This window comes from Lagopus leucura, unplaced genomic scaffold, assembly GCF_019238085.1.
Source record: "Lagopus leucura isolate 7727_CA_CO unplaced genomic scaffold, USGS_WTPT01 Super-Scaffold_100004, whole genome shotgun sequence".
NCBI lineage: Eukaryota > Metazoa > Chordata > Aves > Galliformes > Phasianidae > Lagopus > Lagopus leucura.
The window spans coordinates 16,216,116-16,236,054 of record NW_024962264.1 but is presented as its reverse complement, the minus strand read 5'-3'; positions in this window follow the sequence as shown (position 1 = coordinate 16,236,054).

The window sequence follows — 19,939 nt, the reverse complement described above, 5'->3', positions numbered from 1 at the left end:
AGAAGGCCATCAAAAGTTATTAATGCAATAGTATGGTCAGCAGCTAACCTTCTTGGAGCTAAGACTGGTCACAGCTCAGACAATAAATTACTGTGATAGTAATTCACACTGGGATAGTGTGAAGTTTTTAAGTGGCTCTTTCATCACAAAAGCTGGATTAGTTTATAGTAACATTTAATGAATTCTGGGCTTTTTATTATTGTTAGAAAAACAACAGAAGGGAGACCTGCTGAGAAATATGAAGCTGTATTTCACAAGTTTTGTAATGTGGGAGAAAACAGCAAAGAATTTAATTTGCATTGAGGGCTCAACATTTAAAAGGGGAATTATTCATCTATAAAGCATTCTTTTTTTTTTTTTTTTTTACTATTTGTGAGAGAATGTGTTAGCAGATTTCAGAAAGGGTAAGGGATGACTAGTAAAAAGCAGGGAAAATGCTTTCATTTTCCAGTCTAAATTTGAAGGATGTTGAGCTGAGACCAGCTACAGCCTATAAGAATGCTTAAATGAAAATAAAAACATAGCACTGAAAATAGCAGCAAAGAAGTTTGGATATAGTTCAAGTGACAGTTAAACTACCTTCTGGAATAGAGGAGATCTACACTTTAGAAGCTTAACATTTGCTCAAATAGCGATAACATTAACAGAACATGAACTTTGATTCTAACGGTTTGTAACTGCTTCTAAAATAAACATCTCACCTTCATATCAGCACTCAGCTGTCACACTTTATATCATTAAGAGAAGCACATGCTTGTATTCTGTTATCTTTTAATTACATTCACAATTTTTAATGTGTCAGAAGACATTGTATATGTGGTAGGTTTTTAGTTTCTCCTGGAGTGGAATAGCTTGCTACACATTTCACAACTGTCGCAGGATATTACTGCTCCCAGTTTTCTCCCCTTCCTCTCCCTCTTAAACAAAGAATAAAGGTTCATCTATTTTAGACATAGTATCTCTACGCATCACCAAGATGACTGGTGAGTTCATTGTTTCAAGTAGACTGTTTCTACTTACAATTGGATAGGAATACAAATTCATGCAAAAGCCCTACTATAAAATGAAAGGGTCATGTTATTTTTTTTTTACTAAGTAAGGAACAATCCCGTAAAAGTTAGAAGGAGATCAGAGAAAGGTGAGAGTGTAGAGGAATTTTCTGAATAGATGCTCATTTTAGTCTTGCATAGTATTTAAAGTAAAAAAAAAAAAAAAAAAAAACCACAATCATGCAATCAGTTCCTACTAAAACATTTACAGAGTTGATTTCTTAATTACCTTAGGAAATAAGTATGGAAAATTAGTAGCCATTATCATAAGTAATCTATATCCCTGGCTGGCAGGGAAAGAGGGTAAAGTTTAACCAGCATTGCAGGAGAATCTGGAATTACAGCATTGAGATTCTTCAATCAGTCGTTTGGACAGAATCTGAAAATTTCTTGAATATAGATTTATTTCCTTAACTAAGGCACCCAGTAAGGTAATGAACAACTATGTTGAGGAACTGGGAAAACTAGAAAATTTATATATTAAACAAAGATTAAAATTCACACAGGGAGTCCTCAAAATAATTTAAGTGTTCCTAAATAATAATTCTATTACTGATCCTAATTCCGAGCTCCTAGAGGAAATCAATGCGATTTACCATTAGCTGTGATATAAATTGATAACATATACTGCATGAGCGCTAGTGCATCCTATTAAGTAATTGTTAGGTAACTGAAGTACAATTTAGTGCTTCCCAAATAACAATTTTTAGACTCATTGATTCTATTCATATTCACTATAATGTAAGACAGACTTAAATTTGAAGTAATTCCAGAATATATTATTAATTTTAGGTATGTCTCAATTATTAAAGACAAGAGTTCTAACATTCTTCCTCAAAAAACCATGTGACTAGAAATACATTAAAGGGGTATTAAGAGGTAAGAGTACCTCCCCTGGCCAGACTGCACTTTAATATCAAATAGAAGTAGATTTATGATCACTGCAGAATATGCAGAACAGTTACTACCTCTTTTGATGTACATAAATTCATACTCACCAGAATCAACCCTATAGGCCCACAAGCAATACAGTGAATTATATAACCTCAGCACACATACAATAATAAGGGCTTCCAAGGGCTGTATTTCAACAGATCTCTATCTGTTCATTCCAGATAAGTGTGAAAAAGAAACTTCTTAGCAGAACATAACATTTAATTTCGAGCCTTCTACTTCATCCAAGTCATTTACTGATACATGACTCTTTCCTTTTTCTATGCCACGTGAATTGCTTTTAATCTGTTTCAGAATACCACTAGATTTTACATTTTCATTGTAATTTCCTTTTCAAATATGAAGTAGAAAAATAGGCTGATCATCCTCAGGAGAAAGACAGGAGGGGAAAAAAGAAGGGAACTAATTGAAGTCATAAGAGAAGCTGGCTGTTACCCAAGAATTCTACCAGCTGAATCACTGCATTAATTGATTGGCCTGAATTCTCATTATATATTGCTGCAAAATTATGTCGCCCAATTAGGCTGGTGATCCAATATTCTAACTACACCTTATATTTTCCTACAGTACCCAGCGCTGAATTTCAAGAACTAATTAGACAGTCAAGTTGAATCCCTGTTCATATTTTTAATAAATTTTAACACCATTTTTTGTTATTTTGCTGCTGCCTAAATTCAAAATCCCCTTAAATTCCTCTCTCCCCACCAATTTCAAGAAACGTGGGAAGGTGGCATATGACAGACACAATATTTTGACAGAGACTATGAATGATTCATTACTACTAGGCCAATCCTTCAAAATCAGGTTGCCAAGCTAATAGTCACAAGTTTTCAGATTTTCTTGGAAAAAAATTCAAATTAGAAATGGCTTCAATTATGTGAATTATGTGATGCAAATCTGGTAATTCTTAGCTACATAACAAACAATGTAATATACTTCTACAAACAGTCACTGGAACTGAGATTTTATGTGCTCTAGTAACAACCCACCAGCAACAACCTTCAACCTCAAAAGTAGATGCCTGTTAAGTAATGCCTTCATTCGGCATCTGGAAGAAATTAGATGCAATATGCTAATCTGCTATGGGTCAATAGAGTTACAAATGCCTTTCCAAATCCTTGCTGACAATACAGCAAGCATCTCAAGTCTGATGGGTACATCTATCACAGAATATAAAGGTTTCTAAAGGCAATGGGAGATAAACTAGATGCAATTGGTAAGTAATTAATTTTCTTTTTATAAATTCAACGCTGTATTAATGAATGGATTCACGCTTGTGTTCTTCCACACTTACTCAACAGCTATATATCTCAGTTCTGGGCTTGGTGGCAGATTGAATGGAGTACAGCAGAGAGAGAGTGGAAAAAAATACTGGTTGGAAAAAAATTTAAAAAGATGCAGATTCTCCTTGCCTTCCTGCAACAGATCAGTCTTATAAATACACTGCATGCATGTAACTCTTTTCCCTGCTAAGATGCTTGCTGTACACTGTTTGTATTAAAGGATAACGTGTACCCAAACAAAGTCTGACTGGAGTACATATTTTACCCTAAAATGCTAAAGACAACTGCACTAGAGAATCCATAGGGTAAAGAGAACCACAGAGTCCTAGCAGAGTTCAGATCTTGATCTTCAAGGCAGCATACCTAACCCCCAAAAGTAGATCTGACGCACTGGTTCCAGCCAGAATCTCTAGACACCTGTGTAACAGAGCAGCTCAGAAGTCCTGAAGTGCATCGGTATTTTTCATCTGGAAGTAGCTCACACTCCAATAATACAAGCAGAAAGCCAGTATGGTATAAAGCCACCAGGAGTTGGCTCAGCATATTTTTACTAGAGTTACCACAATCAGAAAGCAAACCTTAAAAACAACAATAAAATAAACATTTTAAAATCAAATTCTACAGAAAAGAACAGGTTTTCTGGCAAAAAGCCATAATGGTCAAATGAAAACTAAAGTTCCTATCTTTTTTCCAAGACTGGTATTTTGTTCACATTAATGTGGTGGTGCTTAGAATTAGAACACGGTGTCTTCTATTAGGACATCTATATAGTCAGGGGGAAGAGATACACTTTGTTCTAAAATGAAGTAGGTCAGGCAGGCACGTATAAGGGTTATATCTCAAGCACACAGATGGAAGGCTGGAAATTTTACAAAAAAAAAAAAAAAAAGAAAAAAGACAAAAGACAAAAAAACCACTAAAACTGAGGACTTTCTTATGCTTTACCAGGTCCAAGCTGACAAGCCCAGAATTTAAGCACAATTTCTTTTCTGATATACTGATGATGTACAAAGAAATGTTGCATGCTGCACTGTCCCTTGCACTATCATGCCTTTTATCTTCTTTCATTTAAGCTGCACTCAACTGCTAAGAAGAGAAAAGAAGCAGAAAATTTGGACTAAACACTGAAGGCTAACTGAAAAAATCAGCAGGTGTAATTCTCTATACCAGTGATGCTCTATACTGACAGCAGTGAGGAAAAATATTTTTTCCCAGTCCATTTGGAACTATCAAGACAGAGACTGCAATTTGCATTTTCCTTTTGCAATTTTCCTGCCACCATCAGAGTTCCAGTCGTCTTATAGAGACAGTAAATCTTTAAAGACAAAATCTTGTGTCTAAAGACACAAATCTTTAAACACTCAAGCATCATACTAAAAGGAGATAAAATCATTGCAAAAAAACATGTTCTCTACTGTGGTTAAGGAACATGATAAACTCCATTCCCTAATATAAGTATGCAAGTGGTAGCATATATGGGACCACAGACACACATACATTTTTACCACCTTATTGACCAGCAGACACAAAGATGGCAAAACGAGAAGAAACACATTGGAGACACTGAACAGCATACACAAGGGTAATAGAATCAACAGTGTTTTTGTATTGTTGAATAGATTCCAGTGTTGCTGATTCTCAAGGAGGAAAAGCATGTACTCAATAATATCACTCTTTGTTAAATAACATCTTTGCTTTTGTACATACAGCTCTTGTAGAGGTTCACCTATTTTGGTTATAAAAGCAGCTTTCCTTGGAGGCCTTGATCAGCAACCCTATTGTCTGGTTGTTTTTTTCCATAGAGGAAAGGAAGAAAGCGCTCACATTTCCAAGACAACAAGACTCAGTGCTCAGCACTTTCTCACTTGTTTGAAATGAGCTTGCTTGGATATTATTTTCTGAGCAATGTCAGCTCCACACAGGCTACCCAAGCCCTTACAAATGCCTGTGTATTCAGGCAACACTGTGTAGACTTGCCCTTAAACCTGAAATACTACTCTGTAGTAATGATTATAGGGAACATTTAGTAATGATTGACTGTACTAATTTACTGCATTAGATCCTGTACACTTATTTTGCACAGAATACAAAGATACACAGATGATTCCTGATTTGGCTCATGCATTCTCTAATATAGTTAGATGTTGATCCTAGATGTGAATGCCCCTGGGACCAGCCTGCAGCTCTGGCTTAAGCCCTGATGCTGAGGCAGTTTAATGACCCTGCTCACCCCTGCTTCCTCTGCTGCACTGAGCCTCGCAGAGATGGCACAACACAGCCCCCAGCAGCCGAAGTCAGGTCAGAGGCCACGTTTGGTTAAATGAATCTACCCTTCGGGCTACCTTCTGGGGCTGCTGAAAACTGTAGTTAGATAGGATTTATATTTGTGTGTATGTGTATGCATATGTCTGCAAAAATGGCATGCAGGGTTGCCAGCATGATGTTAGGTGGCCATACTCCACTGTAATGACACATTCAGTGCAGTACAATCACATCTTGATTCAGTTTTCTCCAAAAATTATAACAATTTTTATCAGCATCATCATTATTTTAGACAACTTTAATTTCTGTGTGGATTTCTAATTCATTTATTTCAAGGTGCTTACCAATCTTGTTCTGAAAGACAAAAAAAAAAAAAAGCTAAAAATTGACAGCAAATGGTTGCTGGGGAAAGCTAATTTCCTCTCTTCTTTACAATAGAAACTGAAGTACATTGACTCTTCCCAATTTTGAAAGCCTTTTTCTACTGTGACACACTATTTACTTTACACAGAAGTCAGTTACTATATTCTATGTTGACCAAAAAAACCCCACAATTCCCCAAGGAATGTTATAAATACATTCATCCTTTTTAAAAAAGAAATAAAGGAGCTTTTAGGGCAGGTATGGCTACTTGGCAGTTCACTGCAATCAGTGCATTTGATTTGACCAAAACTTCAAGCCTCGTTGGTGAACACATTTTTCTTTGGAAATTACATTCAACTTTCAAGGCCTGAATTTTCCATGTGCTGGAAACCTTTCAGGTCTGAATTTTCCCTGTTTTACTGAAAAGACGACTGATTCCTGCAACAGCTCAGACTTAAGGTTCAACTCACAATAAGAAACGGGAACAAATCTGCCCCACTGCATCACTTGATGGGTCTTCTAAGTGGATGAAGTCACCTGAAGGTATGAAGTAATTTCTCTGAACTAAGAGGAGCACTTTGAAGCTACATGGATGTTGGGTGAAAACTGGGCTTTAAATTCTTGCATGCCTACAATGAAAATCCCATTTTTCTGACTTGCTCAAAAAACATTATTGAAGACAATAGACAAGTCTTTAGCCTAGACATCCTAAACCTGCATGGAGCTTAGATAGAACCTGAATCATCCTGCAAACTGATTAACAGGTAGCCAGAGCTCTGCTGCCCATACATTTAAGCCCAATGCTACTGCTGCCTTTACCTTTGCTTCCCCTGCTAAAAACTAGTCATAATTCCCCTCACAGCAAACCCTACTTCCTCTACACTGCTGGAAAGTCTTAAGCCAGCTTTAACAGTAATCAATTTTCCCTAAACCAAAAACTAAATTGCTACCCTACTGCAGAAGCACATAGCCTACAAGTGAAACTCTAAGAGCCTATTTTGATATTTCTCTTGTACTTTAACATTTTTTCTTAAACACGATGCAACAGAAACATAAATAAAGTGAAAATGATGAAAATAAATAAATGACCTCATTTTAATATTCCAAGACAGTACTGTTTAGAAAATAGTATGCAATCCTTCCTAAAAAACAAAGACACCAAGAGGTTGAGCGTCTTTGCGGCTTTTTTTTCTCATTTTCCAATCCACAGTTTTGGTGGATTCAATCCTATTTCAGCATCACATAGCATTTTTCCTCAGTAGCTCTGTCCCCCACCACTATTAACATGGTAGGATACAGGATAAAGAGAGCCTCAAGGTGTGACTAGTATATGCCATATAGTGCAGAGACAAAGAAGCAGCCATCACAGGAAATGCTGGTGGGAAACGCACTCAAGCAGACTATTGTTCATCTGCTAGTTGTCTCACTTAGGCTGTGCCAGATGAAAAATTCTGCAAACATCTGGCACTAAACTGAAATGTTATGGGAAACTTCTGCCACAAGACATATGCAAATGTCTTGTGTAATGTAAACAAATTAATGAAACCAGTGCAAAGCCACAGGGACCATGTTTCCTCTGCAATGTAAGTAGTGTTTCCATTATGAAGAACAACAATAAATTATTATACTTGCCTCCTGTATATCATCTCTCATCAGACATCATTTTCTGCACATGCATTATTCATGCTCCACAACACTCTAAGATTCCAGTGTATTTAATTTTGAGCCTGTTCTCTACCATTAAGATGATTTGATCGTTTCCACAACTTGTTTCTCAAGAGGCTCTCATTTGGTCCCAATTTTTATCTTTTGGTGTGTGTGACATCAGTGTAAACAAAGAGCTTTCTCATCTGTACTTTTTGTGAAAGATGTTGATAGAATTCAAAGGGGAAAAGTTTACTCAAACAAATACATCTTCAGCAAGAGATAACTCAAAAATTGCAGTCTTGTACACAAGAACCTGAAACCATCAAGACTACAGAAAGTAAGCCTGAAGATGGAGACAGGATAAAGAAAATACATACACATAAATTAAGATTCAAAAAAATATTGAATTACAATGAAGCTAAAACAGAAATCTAATGATTAACTATACATCAATATGGTAACTTTTTACGGGATTTTAAATAGAAAAATATTTTGACTCCAAATAAATAAAAATATTTACTAGAATAACCTTTAAAATTTTTAATAATATGACTACATGATAGCAATAGCTATCACAAAATGTCTATTTTTTTAGACAAAGGAAAAACCACCCAAGTGGAACTGAAAAATTCTTCAGACTGGGAAATACATATATTTTTTTTCCATTTTCCAAAACAGATTTGTTTTGCCTAAAAAAGGTCACATGTGAGTATTATAGTCCCAGTGTCAGGTGACTACATTCTTATAACTCAACACAGCATAAAAATATCAGATTATTAAATGGATTTGATTTTTTTTTAACCTCATACTTTTTTCATATGCATGTAAATCACTTAAATTTAATAACATTTTGGGGGAAAAGAAAAAAATTAAGTTATATAAAATGTGTGAAAACGATAATGATCATTTTGTTTTGAGAGAATACTTTGGACTGACATGAGCCTCTACGTAAACTTCTAAAATACAAACACACCGACTCAGGCAATTAAATATTCCTCTACGTTCAGTTATAGAGATTAGTATTTTAATGTTGACTCAAACACATTTGCTTTGATTTAGAAATTTCTGTAAACCTCAAAATCTTTGTCAGTTACTATACAAACTGATATTCCGGTTGAGAAAACATGCCAATGGGAGACATTGATGATATTTTTCACTTAAGTTACAGTACTTAATTAAGAACAAATTATTAAAAAGATGCCAATTTGAGTGCTAGTTGTCAAAACATTGACTGTTATTATATGGCTTCAAAGGACAAGAAATGATTTAAATTGACTTTCCATGATTTCATCTGGTGATTTCTATACTTAACTAGAAGCATTCCTTACTCTGAGACAATCATTTTGTTCAGAATTAAGTAGATGTCAGTGTTTCTCAAAATGACACCAACAACAGAAGAAAGAAAAAAGCTATTACATTTCATGAGGAAATTATACTCATTCCAAATAAAAGCTATTGGTTTATACGAGTAATATTAACACTGGAAACAGGTATTTGCTCTGGCAGTACAAGAAAGAAGTAAACCACCTATGCATACAAAACAGCATATTAGTTTAAGTGAATAGAAGCAAGTGCTGAAACATGCATAATAGCTTTTGTTTATGTGGGTATATCTCAGAAAAAAAGGGAGCAACTTTTAGTAGCTAAGCAGCAGCTGCCTGTTTTGTTTTGACAACGTAACACCAATCTGCTTGTGTGTGCCACTCTTACTTTTCAGTAGGCATTTTAGACTCCAAATCAACTAACCTAGCATGAAAATCAACAGCCTAACCTATGTCCATCAATTCTTAATATTACCCTTTACTGATGCTGCAAAGTACAGCTAATGCAGCTTAGAATGAGCCTTAAGAACGTATACACGGTTTGACAGAAGAGCTTGAGTAACGGTGTGTAAGTTCAAGAATGATAACAACACCATGAGGATATGATCAACATCAAGACTGTATTTGCTCTTATCAGAGACCTATACGCTATGAAGAACAATATATCTCAAAATGAAATTTAAGATATTAGCATGGTAATGTATAAATGTACTACTTGCTACACATGGAAAGAAAGAAGCTTATTAAAAATGTGGTGGCAAATATAAAGCAAAAATAATAAAGACCTCAGAATTTGTGAAGAGGTTTCACATTTACAAAGATGTCTGGGGGAAGGAGTGGTTTACACCATGACAAAGGAAGAAAGCCAATGCCAGTCTGCAACTACCTCTAAGTCTACAGGATAGAAATGTGTGAAAGAAGATTCTCTAACCTCAACTTTTTGCTTGTCTGAAGAACAGAACTGAAAAAGCTCACTATGCACAAGATGGGACAGAAAGAGGAGACACGTTTCAAGGTTTAAAGTTTAAGTTGAAAGTGTTCAACATTTCAAGGAAAAGCACTATTGAAACATATGTGCAGTTATTTTCCTAAGAAAGGAGGTGATCATATTGCTTAGAACTGTAATCTAGCATAGTTCACCAGCATTCTTAAAATTACATTTCATGTATGTATACAGAAATGTTTATAATTTTTTTTAAACCAAGACATTACATTTACATTAAAAAGTGAGACAGTGAAGAGGCTACGATTATGACAAGACTACATCGGTCATTTTTGATAGTAAATATTGCATTTTTTTGTATCACAGCAAATGCTGTAAAAACATTTTTATGTGCACACTAACAAAATAACCAAAAGCAACAGCATCTAACAGTACTAACTTGTTGCTATGGGAAGCCTTAGCCGAAGAAGAGAAAAATTGGCTTAATAACCTGACAAGAGATATGGAACTGTAAATCATCCATTTAAAAAGAGCTCTGAGTGACACTATTGGCTAGATTCATTTTCCTTTTTGCCACACACCGCCTTCTCCCATAACACTACTTACCCAGTCATGGCTGATGCACTGTCTGGGAAAGTCTACTAATGACTAATTAAAGGGATAGGTTGTCAATGCCTCAACGACTATTCGACTTACCTCCCCCATTTTAATACTTCTCCAAAACAAGTTGCTGCTTGTATGATTTGTATCATAACCATTATATCATTTAAATATAATTTCGTATGTGACAGAAAATCTTTCTACAGCATGCATAAAGAAAGCATAAATATTAAAAAAAGCAGATGATTGCAAATGACTTGAAAGAGCAAGTGATTAAGCTTAATGTTTATAATTTAAAAGGCACAGGCAAAGCACATTCACCTACACACTTTCCGAGCTCTTTTAAGTAAGTAAAAGCCACAAAAGCTCAGCAGATAATTTTAGTGCTATTTATGCTATAACAAGCAATATGGTACAAGAAAGAAAAAAATAACTTTGCCTCCTACAGTGGCCAAATCCTGATGGCATATGTTCATGAGTACTACATGAATATTACCAGAAGAAACAAAAAACACCTTTGAACTGCCCATGTGATTCATATTCCTTTCAGGTAAGACTGCTATTTGAATATATTTTAGCAACAACTGCACTGGATTCTGTACGCTAAAGCCATATGTACTTACTCTGAGAGTGACAACAATAGCTTTCCTTTAATTTTTAATACAGAATATGATTTCACACATCTCTTTACATTTATGCTAGATTTACCTTTCTGCTGGCATTTCTCTTTTTTTTTTTTTTTTTTTTTATGTTTCATACTTTTTTATTTAGTTTCAATATTGAAGTGTATTATGCGAATCTGGTTTACACACATCATACAGTATGATAGAAGGACACTGCTTACTAACTTGCTTTTCTCTAATTATTGGCCACAGCTGGTCATATCCTTCACTTGGTCCCAGCAGTATACTGTGGCAAAAGTGCTAGAAGTGATAGTCATTAGTCACAGTCTGACAAGAGTAAAAGACGCATTTGTTTCACAAATCATCCCCCCCCCCCCCTATCCAGCCTTTTTTTCCCTTGTATTTATCCTTCAGGGAAAGAAAACTTCCAAGTACAAACTGCAAACAAGTTTTCTGCATTTGGGAATTAGCTGGTTATGATAGTGGAAGTAGTAGATATAATAAATATTCACATAGCACACTCTTGGAAAGAAGATGAGTAAGCTACAAAAAAAAAAAAGGACAGAACAAATTCCAATGGCACAACAGGGGCTTGGATTAAAAAAAAATGAGATTTACTATTTCACTATGGCTTGTCAGTTCTTTGAAATAACAATAACAGAGACTGTACTCTGATTACAGAGAGTATTTACTTAATAAGCATAGAAGCAAGCATAAATGTGCATGTTTAATTGTCAATGCAGAACTGTAAAATAATATCATAATAAAATAAGAATAATTTTTTAAAGTGTATTTTTCTTACTTGCATCCTTTGAATAAGTTCTATGAGATCAGATGGCCTGGTCTGTACATAAAAGGATTTGAATCAAAATACATTTCTTCTCAATTATTAGATTGCAGATTTAGAGATGTGAAAGTAAACAGGTTTGATTCAAAATGCTTTGATTCAGTTTTTACATCTTCATCACTACATTAATAATGAGCTGTTCTCTTTACTACTAATTTAAGTGCAGGTGCCTATGCAGAAGAGCTGAAATGAACTCATTAGTAGTAGAAAGAAACCAGTGTGCTATTGCATGAACGTCAGAAAATATTCCTCTGATTGGCAGATTAAGCATACAGTTGAAATTAGCAAAGGTAACTGTGCATTACTCCTTTGAACTTCTTCATTGCCAAGTCTTGAGTGTCAAACACTGACACTACCAATATGCAGAGGAATGGTTCTTGAACTTCTTTGGTCAACAGGATCCACCAGTCTAACGGAGAATGAGTCACTTCTTTTGGAAGGTGATGCTCGTTAGGACTCTGAATGCATACCTGGAATAAAGTCATGCCTGCCTCCCTCTCTATTCAAACTTCACTGGCTGGCTTTTATACGGTAACCTCTATCTGCTGTACTCAACATTTTCCTTATACTTGAGAGTACCTGAGATATCCTGACTGAGGAAGAGTCAAAGGAGAGGTTGTCCATGGAACCTGTGAATGCCCCATTTCTTGGAGTGCTCAAGGACAGAGTTGGATGGGACCCTTGGCAGCATGGTGGCAACTAGATGATCGCTAAGGTCTTTTCTGATCCAAGCCATTCTGTGATTCTGTAAGTCCATGAAGCAGTTACATTGCCAGAAACATTGCCAGGTATCTATACGCCCAAAGACACGTTCAGTGTTATGTATCAAAATCAAATAGCCTTCAGGCTTAAATAATTGATTTTTCTTTTATTAAATATTCCCTGTTTTGCCTAGCTATCATTATCTATCTTAAACATCTGTCAGATGGAAGTACAGCAACATCTTTGTGGAAATGTGAAGCACTGGATTATCCTTCCATACAGGCCAATAACAACTGTGGATGGATTTTAAGGGATTAAGAGCATGGAAGTCTCATCTGGAGATGATCTCATGGAAGTTCATCTGGAGTTTTGTAAGGTTGGATCAGGTTCAAAACATAGATGCAGATGTCAGCACGTTTCACACGAATGTGATCTGTGATCTCAAAGTAATTCTCAGCCTGTCACAGATAGAACTAGACAGATAGAACTATCGGAAAAACCACATATCTGAGATAATGTATGTTCCTTTAGAGTTTGAGAAAGAGGAAAATCTAGATCCAGGTAGGCAAAATATTAATCAATAGTTAAAGGAGGAGAAACCAGCAAATGAGCAACCATTATTTTTGTGGTGTAAATGGGGGCAGTCACGTGGTGACTAGGGAACATAATAGCATGCTATGGGCAATACTGTGGTAAAGTTACTTCAAGTCACTCATCTTCTCATCTTGAAATAACAGAAATAACCTAAAACCCTTAATAATACTAGAAAAGAAACTTGGAAGTATATTTTCCTGGTTTTCCTCTGGAATGAGTACAAGCAAATAGCTACTATGTATTTACTGCAGGCTTTTTTTTTTTTTAATTATCTTCTAATCTTGGGAAATTTTTTTTTTAGTAACATATACTAGTGCATAGGGTAAAAAAGATTATAGGCTGAGCTGACAGTTCTCTATGTTGTTTTGGTTGATGAACAACTCCCTAGATAAAAACTTTTTCAAGCACTAAGTTTTAGGCTATTTGGTTTGTTATTTCCCATGCCTCGAGATAACTTTTGAAAAACCTGAAGTTAAAATAAGTTGGCTGAATTTGAGAATAGCATCAAAGCAAAACTCTTGCAGTAAAAGTTCCCAAATAAACATAATTTGAAGACTTCAAAAGATTTAGCGGGCATCTTTCCCTATAGCTCCAATTTCGTTAAGTATCCAGGGTAGGTACTTTTCAGTAATTAATCATATTTGTATAACAAATGAACCTGCCACATGTATGCATCTTTGATGAGAAGAAACTGGAAGATGTGAAATGAACAAAACAAAGTGCAAGAACAGAAAAACTAATCTAACTTACTGGAGAGTACCTATAGAAAATATTATCCTTGCTTTCACCATCATGTTTCTAATTAACTGCCATGAAGCCAATACACCTCAAAGCTTTCATAGCTATCCAATGGCATTTGCATTCTGCATTTTCAGGATGAATTAAATGAGGCATTTGGGATTTTATTTGATAAAGCTGAGAATGGTCAGGACTGAAAATTAAGTCATTTGATTCCTGCTTTGAAAAATGCAGACCTAGGAACGATAATCAGAAAAATATTCACATGCAAAACCTGTGCATTTTTCACAGTTTTAAGTGTTATCATCTCTTTGCCTCAGTCCTTTAAGTGTAAAACAGACATATGAGGTTGTTGTGATAAAACCATTATACTGGAGCGCATTTACTACAAAATAGTAATGAGACTGAACTAAGGTTGCAAGAACTCTTAATTCCACCAGTTCTAACCAAATCTGAAGCTGAAATCATCTTTTACTACAGCACTCAGAAATCACATTTCAGCAGCATTATCTTGGTAAACATAATAATGCGCCATTAACCTTTGTAACCCAAGTATATTAGATATACTTGCATATTCTAATAATGTTCCCTAATATAATCATCACACAAAAATGAAATCTAAAAAGAATTTATGCTAGTTACTCAACAAAAACAAGAATATAGCATACTATGACAAAACAACATCTTTTTCAATTTGCCACAGGTTTCTAATAGCATATATGGCATATTTCTCCCAAAAATTTCAAAACCCAGAATGGTTTGCTTCTCAAACCTCATAACGGAAATGAATTGACTGTTGATTTTGGCAGACTGTGTGTTTCATGCAAACCAGCATGCTTTCAGGACTGCTTAGGAGAGGACAAGGCCAGTGTAATCTGATCAGAAATGTAATAAGATTAGGTATGCACAAATACATACAACTTCTATTTATCTGGGAAAAAAAAAAAAAAAAAAGATATCCATCTTAACACTAAAACCTATCAATGCAAAATACTACAATTTTAATTTATTTGTGCCTTTCCAAAAAATGATCAAGAATAATGTCATATAGTCAGCTGCAATTTCTGCAGAATTACTGAAAACAATACTATTAATAGCTGGCTCCAGCTGTCAGGCTGATTTTCCAATTGCCTTTTCTGGTAGCATCAAATGTTATTATTCCCAAAGAACTAGGTAAAAGGACAAATAACACAAGGAGTTACAAACATCATATGTAATTGATTAATGACAGTGTCCGATGTTTGCAATGCAAGTTTGTAACAGTGCCTCTGTAGAGTGTCACCTGCCTGTGAACAAGAACTGGAAATGAGTTTTCTCACTGCTCTAATGAAAGAAAATGAAGATGGAACATATATTCCTCTGATTAATCTTTTAGCCAGGAACAACTGTCTCTAATGACAGAGAAAGGTAAAGGAGATATAGCCAAAGAAGATCTTGTCTTCTCTTTTAGTAAAAATTAGCACAACAGTATTTCTTTGGGTTGGGGGGAGAGGGAGGGGATGAAAAAAAAGTACTTAGCACAAATTTTAAAACTGTCAGGATTTTAGTGAGAATCATGAAGACCAAAAATTGAGCTTGATAGATATAGCTTAATTTCCATCCCCCAAAACAATGCCCAAAATAAGAATCCAGCTTCCTCAAAATGCTTTTTTTGAACTCATTTTCATGGATACCTTGCACAAAACTTTTTTATTATTTTTTTTTTTTTAAAGGTGACCTCAGCCAAACATTTCAAATTTAAATTTCTTGTTATCAAAGTCTCATTTATGTGCTTTTTGGAGGCTTATTTTGGACCTACGTCAAATTGAAAACTATAGTCAGAGAAATCTCACCTGCATAAAATTAACTTCTAAAAAAATACTATTTTTAAACAAATTAGCAATGTTTCAAGATAACTCTGCTTAAGGTGCTGAGAAAGAAAACTGTAGCTATGTATAAAGCATTAATGCTTAAAAACAACACAATGTCAAAACATAGTTAAAGTGATTTTTTATTTAGTTATAAAAATGTTTATTTTAACTTTAAGCTATTATGATATCAGAGCACTTTCAAGTTTGATCTCAGGCAGAAATCCACATCTCTAAAATCATGCATCTTGAAAAGAAAACCATATGTGATTCAGCCATCTCTTTCAAGGTTCTGGTTATAATTCTGCTATAGATGACCACAGCTCACTGCAGAAAGTATTTTCTGCATAGAAGAGAAGGACAACACCACCAACAGACAGCAACGTAAATGGATACGTGACCAGAAAAAAGAAAATAAAAAAAAAGACAGAAGAAATTAAAAAAAAAAAAAAAGTAGTTTAAAATCTCATGGCTGTGGATCAGTTTCAACTTAAAAAAAAAAAAAAAAAAAAAAAAAAAGCTTAAATAATTATGTTGCTGTTACAAGAATAACTCAGTGTACCAGTGAGTGCATGGGTCTGGAAAATCACAACACTTCAGAGTTGTTAACCAGGGTACAGATCTTGTGTTAATTCAAATTAAAAAAACAAACAAACAAACAAAAAAAACAAACAGTAAACATTTCAATGCAGTATATGCTGTACAGAGAAAAAAAAATTGAAATGTTAAATACTTACGCACCCATACATCTGCCCCTACTGCAGTCTGCTACGCTGCCACTGGGTGCTGTGATGTATGTGTTAATACAATATAGCGCTTATTTGATTATTTTGGCTTTGGCTCTGAAGCTGATAATCCTACTGCATATTACTTTTATGCCCACCGCTTTTTAAAGGTCAAAGCAATCTATGTGATACTTAAGTGGTATAGAAGCATACATACTGAATTTCCTGTTGCTTTTAAATAAGAAATATCCATCCTGCTCTTCCTTGCATACACATTCTGTTTATAATAGTCATAACATCTACTAGACTGCACAGGACCAATTTCAACACAAAAGATGCAAAGATACACCAATCCCCATTTTTCCTTTTTGCACCTTCATCCAAAATGAACAACACTAGTCTGTTCAAGCAGCTGGTCCTAAGCATGCTATTTCAATGTCTTATTGCTTTTGAGATTTTCCATTGTAATCAGAAGGGACACAGCAATGACCATGGACATAACACTACTACATTTCAAACTACCCTTAACACAGGGTACCACCTAGAATTACAGAATAATTATGTACTAAAATCCTAAAGCAGATAAACATAGGATTACGAAAATGAGCAGAGACAGAAGGCAATGCAGAAGTACAAATTGTGCCACAGAACTTCCACCTTTCCTATATTTCAATCTTCCAGGAACCAGTCCAATTTCTGAAATTATCACTGTGTTTTAAATATAGGAGACATAGCATCAGGTAAAGAAGGTAAATCACATTTAGCTCAATTTGGTAAAGCAAAAAGTAATTGCTAAAACACCAAATAATCCCAAACCAAGATAGGTTTTAAGTTTAGTTCCTCTCACTGAAGGAGCAAATTATCCATACAAGTCTTTTGTACTGAGAAGCATCCCTTTAAAGCATAAGCAACAGCCACAATTTCTTTTTTTTTTTTTTTTTTTTTTCCCCACCAGCAGGAAAGGAGCACAGAATTTCTATTTCAGGTCACCTTTTAGAATCACACTAATACATGTCTACTTCCTATATTGAACACAGATGAATATTGTCTTTAACTTTGAAATGTGGATGTAAAGACTAAAAGGCATTCTTTTGGCTGTATTGGTCACTCCCAAAGTATATGCTTCGCAGTGAAAGAACAACCAAACTGAATTCAGTTTTGATTAACTACTTATCTAAGGTATAGGCTACGCACTGCCTTGGAAATTAACTGTTGTTTCATCTCTGAAAGTAGGAAGCACACTGTAGGTCAAGGTAGAAATTCAACTTTGGCACTGTAGATAATCACCACTCAGAATAAGTCATAATCCCCTGGGAAAATAAATAAAAAAATAAAATTGACCTTAACAGTAACTTATGAGTACTAATAAAATCTTTGAATGGGAGTATATTAAATTTGCCTGCATTTATCTTTTTTGTTTGTTTGTTTTATGGAAACCCCAAGTATCCCCAAATCATATCACAAAGAAGAAAAAATTGAAGATTCAACACAATCATTCTTCTGAAGGTTTTTTAAAGTTACACTTCAAGGATCTACTTGGCCACAATTCATATAGTAAGACACGTATTGCAGAGCTTAAGCTCGGGTTAAATAGCTTCCTCTACTACAATAAATTACTTTCAGCTCTGTATCACTTGCTGAAGTCTCACCTTAAAACTTGCTGGTTAGCAAATAGTACAAGGAAATATTTCAGTCACATCTTACTGAGTAACACTGAATATTAGAAATACTGAACTTCAGAAAAAAAATCCCTTTAAACCCTGCATAAGTTTTCTACTGTCCTACTGACACTGGCAATTGAATTCATCCTCCTGATATCAACAATTAAGGATGACTGTCAGCGATATGAAAACAATTTAGTGGTTTTCCCAGTAGCTTCTTCTCTCTCATGACTCTTTGCTTCTGTCCTCTCCTCCAATTTAGGAGATTTAGGAGATCTCCTCCAAGATAGGGGGGGAGAAAAATGAAATGAGCAAACAAACTTATAAGTGAGATAGAGATACTCCTTTAACAGCACACCTTTCATTAATGCAAATTTCTAACTAAGCACTGAACACTTTCAAATTGTGGGCATTGAACATTTACAAATGAATTATTGAGGAGAAAAAAAGCCAGTGAGCTTGCCATGAAGTTCATCAACAAGATTGCATAATTTGCCTTACTATGCTATATGCTTCTGTATATGTAAGTACCGAATGTCAAGCACCTTTGGATTCTCATCAATCATTTTTCACATCTGCAGATTAATCTTCTTCTGTAAATTATCTATGTTTACTGTAAGATATGCAGAATGTCTTCCAAGTGGAAACAAGCTTAGCAGCATCCCTGATGGTTTAGCCAGAGGCAGGCTTTGTTCTGGCTCACCTGGCAGAGCCTGCACTAATGCCTGTGCCTCAGGTAATGTTCAAAGTGTACCCTCTGTAGAGGTTGTGAAGGATACTGTAACCCAAATTATTACAGTCAATCATTCCTCAGTGCTCATCCCAAACATGCTTGGCATATCACTTTTCTTCTATTACTTTACCTTGGTTTTGACAACCGTAACATAGATTTACTCTGTAACAGATTTTTTCTAGTGCGCTACCTAAAATCAAAAACTGCCAATATCTATTCCTGACTTATATTGTAATTCAAAGTATGAAACGAAAAGTATTCAGAAAGCTCTACCAGACTAAAAAGAGAGTAAAGGTGCATTCACTGAACATAAGAACAGAAGTAAAGCCAATAGCAAAGTGACACACATCACTATACACATCAAGTACATGGAGCACACACTACTGCTATAATTCACATAGCAAAGAGTATGGAGAATAACACTGCTGCTAATCTCTCAGAGAATCCCCTGCTCAGATGCATTTTTTTCATCTTTTGTCTGGATGGACTTCAGTAGCAGGGCAGCTGGTCCAAGAAGCTAACAGTAGAAATGTTCATGGATTTTCATTGATTTTTGGCCCCGCACAGCAGAAAGAGAATATCAGAGTTATCCCTTATACCTAATATGCTCAAGCTGTGAAGGCCTTTTCTGTGCATGCAAAATGGATGTTTATGCCTGTAGACAGTGCTTTTTCATATAATAACTAATGTTTTATTTAAGTAATTGAAAATGAGATACTCTTCATAACTAAGAACTCTGCATGACAGCAAGTGTTGCATTTTTCCCAAGGGAAAGTTGATGTCTTCTATAATGAATAAAGCACCCGGCTGTTCAGACTGGAGATGATTTAATCCTGTTTTGACTATTTAAAACAATAACAACAACAACAACAAAACCCTTAGGAAATAATGGGTGGCAGACTGATTTGCAACAGGAAGATAAAACTGTGCACTCCCCTATCTCCATAACAATGCTGGGAGGTCCTTTCCCCCACATATCCATCTCTGGCATCAAGCAGCCTTCACAGCAAGGACTCGGGCTCTATTGAGGCCCACCTGCATAACCT